Source organism: Dasypus novemcinctus, chromosome 5 (assembly GCF_030445035.2).
Source record: "Dasypus novemcinctus isolate mDasNov1 chromosome 5, mDasNov1.1.hap2, whole genome shotgun sequence".
Classification (NCBI taxonomy): Eukaryota; Metazoa; Chordata; class Mammalia; order Cingulata; family Dasypodidae; genus Dasypus; species Dasypus novemcinctus.
The window spans coordinates 66,401,813-66,413,928 of NC_080677.1; the positions used below are offsets into that span (position 1 = coordinate 66,401,813).

General features: G+C 36.7%; 1 protein-coding gene across 12 annotated transcripts in view; it reads right to left on the reverse strand.

Moving 5' to 3' along the window:
• The window catches only part of DMTF1 (cyclin D binding myb like transcription factor 1), a 42,756-nt gene extending 32,394 nt beyond the window's left edge, over positions 1-10,362 (reverse strand). For 2 of the 12 annotated variants that reach the window (XM_058297085.1, XM_004478098.4), the window contains exons 1-2: positions 10,170-10,356; positions 909-1,031 (exon numbers count right to left, since the gene is read on the reverse strand). The gene's annotated coding sequence lies outside the window, so the exon portion shown is untranslated. Of the gene's footprint in view, positions 1-908; positions 1,032-8,304; positions 8,406-9,820 lie in introns of all 12 variants that reach the window. The other 10 variants (XM_058297081.2, XM_058297087.2, XM_023584541.3 and 7 more) reach the window with 10 other exon arrangements.
• Positions 10,363-12,116: the final 1,754 nt, after the last annotated feature.

A 12,116-nucleotide genomic window follows, 5' to 3' on the forward strand; every position in this document is an offset into this window, starting at 1 on the left:
CCAGTGAAAGAGATCATCTGTTCAAAGTTATCCATCATACCAGGAAAACTCTCACCACTTCTTGGTTACTTTTTTTTACTGCAATTCTGTGACATATTCGAATAGGTGTTTAACATGATTCTTTGGCATAAGATTCATCAAAGCTTCTATATTGTTCTAAGAATGACTTTTCCAAAATGCTTTTTAAAGGTAATTAAGCTCTAGCATTATCGGAAAAATAGGCATAACATTAAATAATTTTTCTTGCTGTTTTTCCCATAACATTAAAGTACATACATCCATCATCGAGCCAAATTGCTTTTCTAATAGATATGAAGTTAGGCATTCTTGTGAAATAAAGAAATCTTATTATTATATTGTTTAAGTGCCTTTACCTGCTATTGTACAATTATTTTCCACTTGTTCAGTCAGACTGAATGTTCAGAAAGTCTATTTCTTTTGGTTGGCAACGGGAAGGGTACTGAATTCTAATCAATGGCTTGGCTGAAGTTTTCAGGTCCACCTTGTTATGCTCAATGAAATTCTTGTCTCAAGATTCAAATTTGGTCTTGTTTACATACTTTTTATGAACTAAATAACATAGAGGACATACACCTTGTGTATTCAATTAAACAATCACTCAATATTTCATTTGACTCTTACACACAAGATATTGGCCTGTTCATGTATTTACCATTTAGGCAAATGCATCTTCCATCAGCAAGAAAACATATATATTATATTATATTAAAATTTATAAGGCAAAGATTCAGCAGTTAATGCTAGTTTTACTGAAAAATTACTAATTTATAAGAACATGATTCATTTAATAAAAATAATGCTATAATCAAATTAAAGATAAATGGAAATTATTTTGTTATATAACAAATTCGCAAATTAGCAGGTCCTTGGAACAAAGGCAGGCTTACCTAGACAACGGATGGATCAGCTATAGCCCTTCCCGAAGAATCAGGTCGCCTTCCCTTAGCCACCAGCATCACTTTCATGTTATCCAGATTGTTTCAACCTCATGCTTCTACCATTACAGCACTCTGAAAAAGTAAGGGCATTACAGAATTACGTTAATAAGAATAAACAAGTGAGTGTTGGCAGTATGCTGATGACCCTCTAGCCTGAAGCCTCTGAAATCTCAACTAGAAGAGGAATGACAAAAAAGAATTCTTTTTGGAAATTAGTCTCTAAAAGTACTGCCCAATAAAGAAAGGGCATAAATAATGAAACCTTATACCTAAGTAAGTTTATAGGCAGTTCTTCAACCCAAGTTGTCTTATCAGGCAGTTAAACATTCTCTGAAAAAATAACCCAGTTCAACTGTAGTAGTCATTCTATAAATTGCAGATCTTGGTACTATTATTAACATGACAGTATTAATCAACCAATACAGTTTCATAAATATCACTTTATTTTAAAATAATAATTAACACCTCTCTCTCTAGATAACCAAATTTCATTTTAAACTACTACTAAAAATATGTACTATCTACTCATTCAGGTAAACATTATACAAATTTAGGGATCTGTGGAAGGGGGGTGGGGGGGGAGCAAGCCAGAAAAGGTAAATTACAGATAACCCCTTGAAAGCCATGTGAAACCTTATAGAATCTGAAATGATTTCTATGATATACAAGGGGATGTTCCAACAAACACTAAAGATCAAAATTCCCACTTTTGCAACATTCTAATTAAAACTCCTCTCCAAAATGGTTATATCTGATAATTACTGTATATAAATAATTGGTGTAGAGAAGTTATAGCTCCTCTAAGAGAAACCTCCCAGGCAGCTATTAGATTTCATGAAGTTGTTTTCATTTCTGAATACATCAAAAACCTGATTTCTTAGTAATTAATGCCTACTGCAGAAAATAGGGAAGTGAAATGCGTGCCCCAAAAAAACAAAAGCAAAAAATTTGCCAAATACTACTACTCTTAACTTTTTGGTATCGTTCCTTCCAATCTTATCCTTTAGGGAGTTGTGTGTATGAGACTAAAGTGTACATATGATTTTTACATCCTGCTTTTTAAGAGTTTTCATATCGAAAAGTCACTGCATGAAGGACATTAAAAAACTAGGGATTTAGCAAAAGTTTTTGCTATCATTTAAAACTTACACTGCATAAAAGATGTGGCCCTATTTAAGAATTTCCCTGTCATTGGACATTTATGTTCTTCCCAATTCTTCATTTCTTCAAACCACATGGCAGGAAACATCGTTTTAAAATCTATTTCCTTAAACTACATTAGTAAGTGAAAATTATTAGGTCAAAGGATATAATTCTTAAATTATACTGCAAATTATTTTCCAGAAAGGTTTTGCAAGTCTATATCCCAACCAGTGAGAAATATATTCTACTCCAGGTATCCTTGCCAGTTTCTTCATCTAAAAAAGAAACCTCAAAACAAAAAACAGCACACCTCATTTGTTAGGTGAAAAATGGTACTGTTTTATCATTTTATTGAGTGTTAACTCAGAACCCCAAGTTAATCTAAAACTTTGGAAATAAGGGGAGAAAAAAAAAGTGAATTTGAGAACATGATAAAATATTTACTAGTATGAGGAAATCTATTGGTTTTAGAGGTAATCCCATGCAGTGTAGTTTGGTTTTTTTTTTTAAAGATTTATTTTTATTTCTCTCCCTACCCCCTACCCCCGCCCCCACTTGTCTGCTCTGTGTCCATTCGCTGTGTGTTCTTCTGTGACCACTTCTATCCTTATCAGCAGCACCGGGAATCTGTGTTTCTTTTTTGCTGCGTCATCTTGCTGTGTCAGCTCTCCGTGTGTGCGGCGCCATTCTTGGACTACACCTTCTTTTGCGCTGGGCGGCTCTCCTTACGGGGCGCACTCCTTGCATGTGGGGCTCCCCTATGCGGGCGACACCCCTGCATGGCAGAGCACTCCTTGTGTGCATCAGCACTGTGCATGGGCCAGCTGCCACACCAGGCAAGGGGTCCAGGGTTTCAACCACCGACCTCCCATGTGGTAGGCGGAAGAAGCCCTATCCACAGGGCCAAGTCTGCTTCCCTGTATTTAGCTTTAAACCAGGAATTTTGGATCATAATTTTTAAAGTTCTGCAACTCATGTTAGAGATTGTAGTAAACAGTTCTATGCTGCTTTACAAATTACAAGCACATCTGTTCAAACGACAACATACATTACGTTTACTATGCACCATACAGTCTAGGCACTGCAGGTATAGTAGCTTTTTAAAAAAGACTCCATCCATATATGTGCTCTCACTGTACTTTCCTGATGCTTCCTCCCCCTGTAGTTAGAGCTAAATGACCAATATATTTATTAGTATTTATGAAATTGACTTATTTGGTTTTGAATTTATTTTTAATTGGTAACACATTCACACAGTTCACGTTTTAAAAGGTAAAAAAGGCTACACAATGAAAAGTCTCCTTCCCAATCTAGTTCCCTAGTTATCCAGTTCACCTCTCTGGAGGCAATGTTATTCGCAAGCTTCTTTCAAGTTATTTTTTTAATATATAAGCCACTATATCTATATATCCCTCCCCACTACACATTCCCTTTTTACAAAGGCAGTATCATACTACAAATACTGATCTGTACTAATGGCCGCTTTACCTTGCCTCACTGCCTCATCAGCAAAGATGATGAAATGCCACTGCAAGTCTGTGACTGCAAGCCAGCAAACCGATTCATCAGAGCACAGGCCCTGAGGTGGGACCTAATCTGGCATGTTGGGAGTTAAAAAAAAAAAAAAAGCAGCCAACATGGCAGAGCCTTTTAAGCAAGAGGGATACTAAAGTTGAGGTTGAAGACAGACATAGGGTCAGATCTGGTAGGGCTTCAGAAACCCTGGAGTTTTAAGCTGGGTAAGGTAATTTACATTTTAAAAAGATTTCGCAAAAAGATTTCCCAAAATACGGTATGGTAAATGGATAATAAGGGAGGAAGTTATTAAAAAGAAATGTTGTCTAAGAGGTGATTGTGGTTTGGAATAGTTGGCAGCAATGACAGAAAGGCAGCTGGACAAAGGATATATTTTGGTGGTAGCACCAATAGGATTTGCTGATGGAAAAGATGAAGGAAATTAACAGAAGGGGAGTTATCTTAGGCTTTTGGCTTGAATAGCTGAGTTTTCACATACTTAAATATAAAATATTTATATGGTATCCAAACAAAGATATCAAATTGATAGTTGGATTTATAAGCTGGAGCGCAACAGGTCAAGACAAAATCTATATATTTGAGTTAGTGGCAAACAAATTGTTTTTAAAGTAAGATCACCTAGACAGGTTAGAAAAGAGTCTCAGATTCCAGGTTTAGAGCACTCTAACAGAAGTCCAGCAGAAGAGAAAACAAGGAAAAAAAAAAAGACCAGCAAGTGACACAGGAAAAAAACTTAAGAGGTAAGGAGGCACAGAAAGAACGTTTTTCAAGGAGTATTAAGTATTCAACTGTGTTAAACACTGCTGAGAAGATAAGATAATAGAGAAGTGACTATTTGTTCTGGCAACAAGGAGACTACTCGCCACTTTGACAAAAAAGCAGTTTGGGTAACAAAAAACTGACTGGAAAACACAATACACAGAGATAACTGGACCTAGGGAAGAAAAATCAACTACAGACACCTTTTACAAGGTTTAGCTTTGAAGTTTAGAGTGAGGGGGCACTAGCTACAATGGGTCAAGACAGCTCAATTTGAACAGCACGTTTGTGTTTTAATGTCTCTATTCCAACATCAAATTATTCCTTTCTGAACCCATCCCCCACACCTCCAATTTGGTTTATCAGGAAAACATTATCAGGGAGATTCCCAATTCTACCTTCAACTTTTTGGTCCACTTTGGGGCAAATAAATACAACAGCATCAGTCCATTTTGATCTTTCCGCCTTCATTTTTTAAACAGATTATGCCAAATATACTATTTTTACATTAAAATGAGAAGACGTCATGGAAGTTAAAAAAATTACAGCCATTTTAACTAAAGAAATGGAATTTGGCAGGTTTCCATCATTTGGCAGATATCTTAAGCAGCCACTACATCCTAATATATTCAAGAAGAGTATCTGAAATGTGGTATAAAACACTTATATAGAAACTCCTGTATTATACATCTTCACATTTAAATGATACATATAAGCTTTAACTTCACAGCTCTCAGTGAATTAAGATGGCTCTATTTAAAACACAATAACCTGGTAGAACTAAAGGTTGATAAGCATAAAGAGATAACTGTCTTGAAACAAATTGTTAGTTAATGTTGAGTTTAAAGAAATGAGCCCTTCCCCTACTCTCCATTCCAGTATAGCTGTGGAAGTTCTTCTTCAATGGATTCTTTTAGTCGGGTACTTCCAGCAAACTGAATCTATGTCATCGTCTAGATTTTGGGGGGAAATTGTCAAATATTTTCCAAAACCCAGAATAATCCAAGAAAAAAGTGGCATGCTTAACTTAAAAGGACTTTTTCCTAGCTTTTTGGGGCTAATTCTATAAAAAAATTTATATTAGTTCTCAAGCACAGTGCCTGTAAAAGAGGGGTAGGGTAGATGCTATTAGTGGAGAGTGTGAAAGGCACAGGAGCCCACATTTGCTGACCCTAATATTTAGAGCGGTGATTCCAAATTAGAAGATGGGCAGACTATACAATTTGAAAAGCCTTCAGTATTATAAAATACTCTTATTAGTGAAAATAAAGCAAGCTACAGAACATATAGCACCACAATATTATCAAATTCAAGACTGAGAGGTAGTTTCTGGCATGCTTCAACTAAGGAGGTAGTAAGAACATATCTAGTTTTCACATAAGTCATTTTTCTCTGATCTAATACAATAATTATCTATATTCCTCTTCAACTTTTTTATGATTTATCCATGTATCAACACACCTATCTCTTATTTTTACAATATTGAAATGATATTGTCACATCTTTCTTTTGTACTTATGGTATATGGAACATTTCTCATTTTTATTACTTATGTGTACCCACCATTTTTAATGAGTTCATGGTATTTCATCTAAATTTATCTAATCATTAACTTATTACTGAACTTTGTTGTTATAACAACAACTCCACATTGAGCACTGTTAAGTAACTAATGCTCCTGGAAATGCTTAAAAGGGGGTTTTCCTAGTAACATAATTAAGAATCTGAAAGATATGGGGTTTTTTTTGTCTTTTTTTTAATGTTACATTAAAAAAATGAGGTCCCCATATACCCCCCACCGCCCTCACCCCACCCCTTCCACAACAACCTCCTCCATGAAAGATATGTTTTAAAATATTTTTATTTTGAAAGAATGAAACTATGCTAAATAGAAAATCTTAGTGGAACATAACAAATTCCTGTGAACACGGATACAGAGAGATATGTCAGAGAGAGAAAAAAGATTTTATGGGATACTAATTTTATTCTAGACAGGAAGAACAACACTTTCCATTTGAGGTAGAATGCTTTGGACTGTGGTCTCAGGCCCTGAGACATTTGCTCCTCTGCATATTTTGTGTAAAAGTTTGAGAAGCAGAGCTAAATATAAAGCATTCTGAAATAAGATAACCAAGTGTTTATTATGGTGTGGTTTTAAGATGGTAAACTACAATTATATACCATAAAATGTCAATAAAGCAGTTTATAAAGCCTAATAGGCTTTCACTGCTTAATATGTTGATTTCAATTAAGAATTATGAAAACAATGCCATTATATTTAATTAAAGGGCAGTATTTGGTGGTATAGTTCATTTTAAGTTGCCATATTTGATACCATACCTGGCTTGGCAATAAAATCAAACTGCTCATTTAAAACTTTCTCCCATTCAAAACTAAGCACTTCATGCAAGGCACTATCAGAATCTCTTTAAGGAGAAAGACATCAAATTATCCTAAAGTTCTATTTACAGAGATTGATTTTTAAAGCATACTTCCTTAAGCAGGTACTAAAACAGACATGGACTGTGAATAAACCTAATGAGTTTATTGCTTTTTTTTCCCCTCCTACATAACACCCATTAGTAAGTCAAATACATTAGCCTTGAGAACCGGCTTGGAAGAATGGCCTGACAACAGTGTACATACCCAAAATGATATTTTAAAATATGGGATTAAGGAAGGAAGAAAAAAAAAGAGAGAAACAATTAAACCATACATAAAGGGCTCTCCAATGTGCTTTTTCCTGATCACTCTTCCTTGTATTCAATCATGGAATAGACTATCTTTCCACAAACTTGGAAAAAAACACGTGATAAACAGGCTGTTCCCTTCATTTAAATTTATCATTTACCTTTACGGAATCAAAGCAAAAGGCAAAGCCTATTTGAATCTTCACAAGATTCATTATAAGAATCTTTACATGAGGAAAAAAAAAAAAGGAAATGATATGAAAGCAAACAAAGGCCACATATTTGACAACTATCTGTATTTTATATTTAATATTTGGCAATAGCTTTATCACTTAATTATCCGGAGGAAGATAAAGGCTTTGGAGTGTAAACTGCAAAGCAGTATAAAGTGTGCTAAAAATGATGAGGAAACTTAAAAAGCACAACAATAACTGCAATGAACTCCATTTTGAGAAATCAGGAACTATCTCAGGATTAAACAGGCAGCCTCAATATATAATAGAAAAAGTAGAACCTTCCCCAGTTGCCAAAAAGTTTTGATGTCTTTGAAAAGATATATGCAGTTAGTTAATAAAAGAGCTCTTAGAACCTCACCTTATTACTTTCAAAAACATTTCTCAGTCTCTCAATATTTTAACATCTATGAGAAAGCCTGTAAATCCAAAGGGACACTTGTTTTACATTATCTTATTTATCCTCACAGGTGTTTAAGTTAAACGTGTATTAAATGGAACATGACAAAAGCAATTGCTTACAACAATGAGATTTTATTAAAATAAATTAGTTTAATAAATATTAGAGTATGTAGATGTTGGAAAAATGAAATGAATAGCAAGACAAGGATGAAGGGAAAGTGTAAGCTAGGTTTGTTGGTTAACTACTGTCTAGTAATATCTAAATAAGCTTACAAATAAGCTTTTCTTTTCTTCCCAGAAGTCAAACTACTCTTGGGCTAAAATGAGCTAAAAACCATTATCCATCTTTATAAAGCCCTGTAAAAAGAAGGCAACTTAAACAAAAACAGCCTAGAGGACACGTATCTACTACTTTGGATATGATTTTCTACGTAAAGAACCAGCTCCTACTCTGCTGCTTAAATCCTAATTCCAAATTATTGTGTGTGATTGCTTTATCTCAAAATACTTCTAAACCTGAACACCCAGAGAAAAATGCTTAATACAGATTTATTCATATAACTTCTAAAAGCATAGACTTACCAATGTCCAGTACATGACTGATGGTGATGAAGCCAGGGCATCAGCATTTTGGTTCCATCTAGCTCAACTGCAACCATTTAGCTTCAATAAAATATTGACATCTGGATAAATCCCAAAAAGTTTATTTTGGGGTGACCCTACCAACTAAAATAAAAACTAGCTTATTTGGTGGTACACAAGAAACAGCTAGTATTTAGGAGTTAAAATAATGAGATAAAACAATCACAGATCATGAAATGTATTTATTCTTCATAACTGTAACAATATGTTTTCAGACAGGATCAAGGTGGTTTTTGTTCCTTGTGAATCGAAGAATAAAAACCTTTACTCTCACCCCAAATTTTATTCTTTTAAACAAAACAATTTTTGTTATGTTAAAGTATGCAAATTTAATCTTTCATCTTATTTCCTTTAAACTTAAATATCTAGATCTCAACCAAATAAATGAAACCTTATTACTACACACACCGTCATAAAAACCTAAGTTTTTGGTGTATTACCACCAAGGTTAGAGTTTTTAAAGATTAAAGTGGTGTAAATTACTAAAAAAAAAAAAAAAGTAAAATAAATACACCAATCCGTTACTTGCAACACAAACTTAAAACCAAGAAAGTATGTGAGGTAACAGAAACTTGAAAAATCTTCACTCCTTAACTGAGAAAAAAATGGATTTTGTTTGTAAAACTTCTCAACACAATGGAAGAATTTTTTACTTGAACTGGATCTTAAAAGCTAGTAAGAATTGTCTTCCACGAATAAAAAAAAAATTTCGAAAAGGTACTTCTTAAAGCTTTTAAGACACTGAATATTAGAGAATAATCTCATAAAATATGGACTTTTCGTTATGTCCCAACAAGTGGCCTCTCTTAATGTCAGGAAGGAGGTACACAACGAAGAGGGAAAATACCACCATACAAACTCAGTCACTTTAATACATGGGAGGGAGTCCTAGTTTACATTTCATGGAATTATCTCCTCATCTAAAGCGAATACTTTCACAGTAAAAACACTTGCTGTATCATCCAAATGCATAGAACAGTACCCGGTCACTCCTCTAATACCTGAAGATGAGGGTAGACCAAGTCTCCAGAGCTTTTCAAGCCAAAGTCCAATTTAAAGGACACAAAAGATTAAAAAAACCAAACCAAAACCAAACCAAAAAAAAAAAAACTTCCTCAGAACTCTACAAAATATGGTAATATTTCTTTTCAGAGGCACTTTACTGCTTTCTGCTCGATGGAACTCTCCGAGGACCCCAACCAATCTCTCCTTTTCCTCAGACTGACAATTCGGCCAGCAACCCCCGATCTCCTTTGCCAAAAATCCCCGAGAACAAACCCAAAATTTGGGGAGAAGACTCTGAGACGTAAACTAGGTAAACAAACAAAAAAGGTGGGGTCGGGGGAGACCAGCCCCGCTCCCTCAATTCCACCACTCCTTCACCCGACCATACAATAAGGCCAGAAAAGGTAGCAACAACAAACACAAAACAAGAAAGCAAGCAAGGCTTCCTTACTCTCCCTTTTTCCCGGCGCACCCCACCCCCCAGGGGTCCCGGCGCCATTTAGATCCTCTGAAGCCGCCATTTTCCGCCCCCGCCGTATCGCTGCTGCGCCTCTGCGGTCGCACGCTCCCTTTCTCTGCAGTCTGAGCCGCCGCTCCCGGCAGGAAGGCCCTGGCCTGGGCGTGCGGGGACCGCAGCCTCAGCGTCACGAAGGCCCATCTCCGACCCCGCCCGCGGTGCCCGGGCGCAGGCAGCTGGCGCCGACCGGCGGGAGCAGACTGGCGGCGAGGGGGCTGGGCAGGCTGCACTGGGCGGAGCGGCCCTGGCGGCAGTTGGGACCTGAAGGTTCCATTGCACTTACTTCCTGTTTTGGGTCCGGGCACTTTGGAAGAACCAGGATGGAGGCTCCAAAAAATACCAGGATGGAGGAAGCAGCCACGGTCGAGAGTGGCTGCAGCTGGAGTGAGCGAGCGCGACGAGCCACCGGAAACGGAGCCGCGGCCTCGCCCCGCCCCCAACCCCCACCCGCTCCCCCTCCCGTCCAACTCTCTCCTGAGGCGGCCCCGCGCACCGTCTGCTGGCGTCACTTCCGGGCAGTCGGAGTGAGAATGAGCGTTTTAGGTTGTTGAGGGTTCTGTGCAATGGGAATGCTGTGTGGCGGGCATTGTTTACAGCCTTCTTCCTCTCTCAAGACTAGAAAATCCCGCTACCGAATGTCATTTTGTTGATGCTAAAAATGCGACCCTTCCTCCTTTCGCGCAACTGAATACTCAATTCGAGATAGGCTCCGCAGGCTGCGTTTCATAGTTCTCAGTATCTCGGAGCGGAGGGAGCAGCAGTGTGGAATGGAAGGGCTTGAACGGGGCTTCTGAGTGCAGAAGAAAGCGGGAAGTATGTACTTCGATTCTGGCTCTCCACACACTAGGTCTCTTTTGCCGAAACCGCTTAAAATGAGGTGGTACCTATTTGAGTGTGCGATGCAATTCTGAGTGTAATATACTAGGTAGTGTGCTAGGATAGGATAGTGTGCTAGGATACTTTGTACGCTCAATCAATACGTTATTCTAGTATATATTGTACAACTTAGAGTGTGGTATACCAGTTAACTGCAATTCTGATATGCATCCTGTCTTAACGCACTGGTTTAATACGGTGGCCGCTTTTCAATTACCTAGGGAATTTAGCAAAGACCCATGCCCCGTTCCGTTCTCAGACCAATCTTTCAGAAGTTTTATTTATTTATTTTTATTTGTAAAGAGTTGCAGGCTTGAAAATCGGAATATTTAGTGTTCTGAACTCTTGTTACAATTACTTTTATGATTCCAATCTCATTTTAACTATTAAAATTACTTTTATGATGCCAATCTCATTTTCCTTGTTTATAAACTAGTTTTATACTCAATTGGGATGACAAGTTTAGAAGTTAAACTTGCTAATATTCTTGCATCCAGTAATTATGTTGAGACTTGAAATACGTTGTCACAATAGGAATGTAGTAAACATCGTTATCAGTCAAACGAGGGTAATCAATATGTAGGTACATCCTAAATTAGCTGTAAGTAACAAATGATGTTAATATTTAATGATTTCCTTTGTCATTTCAATAATTTCGATTGTTCTGTGCAGCCTTGGTTTTCTTTGAATACAAAGTGAAGTTGGAAGACAAGTGGAAATGACTCTTACTTCATTAAGGAAACCCTGGGGACGAAATAAGCAAATCGCACACTGAAATGGGTTTAGGAAAATGAATGTTTTAAGTTTTAAGCCAAACGTCCAGTTTTTGCTAGTAGTTCCCATTACCATATTATTCTTTGGGGTAATTTTCATACTCAAACACATTACATTCACAAAAATTAAAAATACAATAGAGCTAAATAAAATAAGCCAAAAGTTATGAGCCAACATTTTTTTTTTAATTGAATGCTCACTATGTGCCTCTTAAATGCATTGAACATAGTAAACTCTTTTAAAGGGCTCTATGGCTAAATGACTCACGTTTTACACAAGAACCACAGGAAATGAAGGAACAGCTAGTAAATGGTAGAGACAATTGAAACCTGGGCTCCAGAGCCTTTGCTCTGAACTACCCTGCTGCTGCTTACAAAATAAACGTTGACAATAGTCTTGTAATGAAAACAAATGATTACAACCAGTTTATAGATGCTTAACTGGAACATGGACAGATTTGGCCAATTTTCAAGTAAATGCCACAAGCAACATTTTATTGTGTTAATTTGTGGTACTTTGTATCCTATTGGAATTGATGGCATATTAAATTTTTTTAGTGAATAAATAGGTAATATTGAGG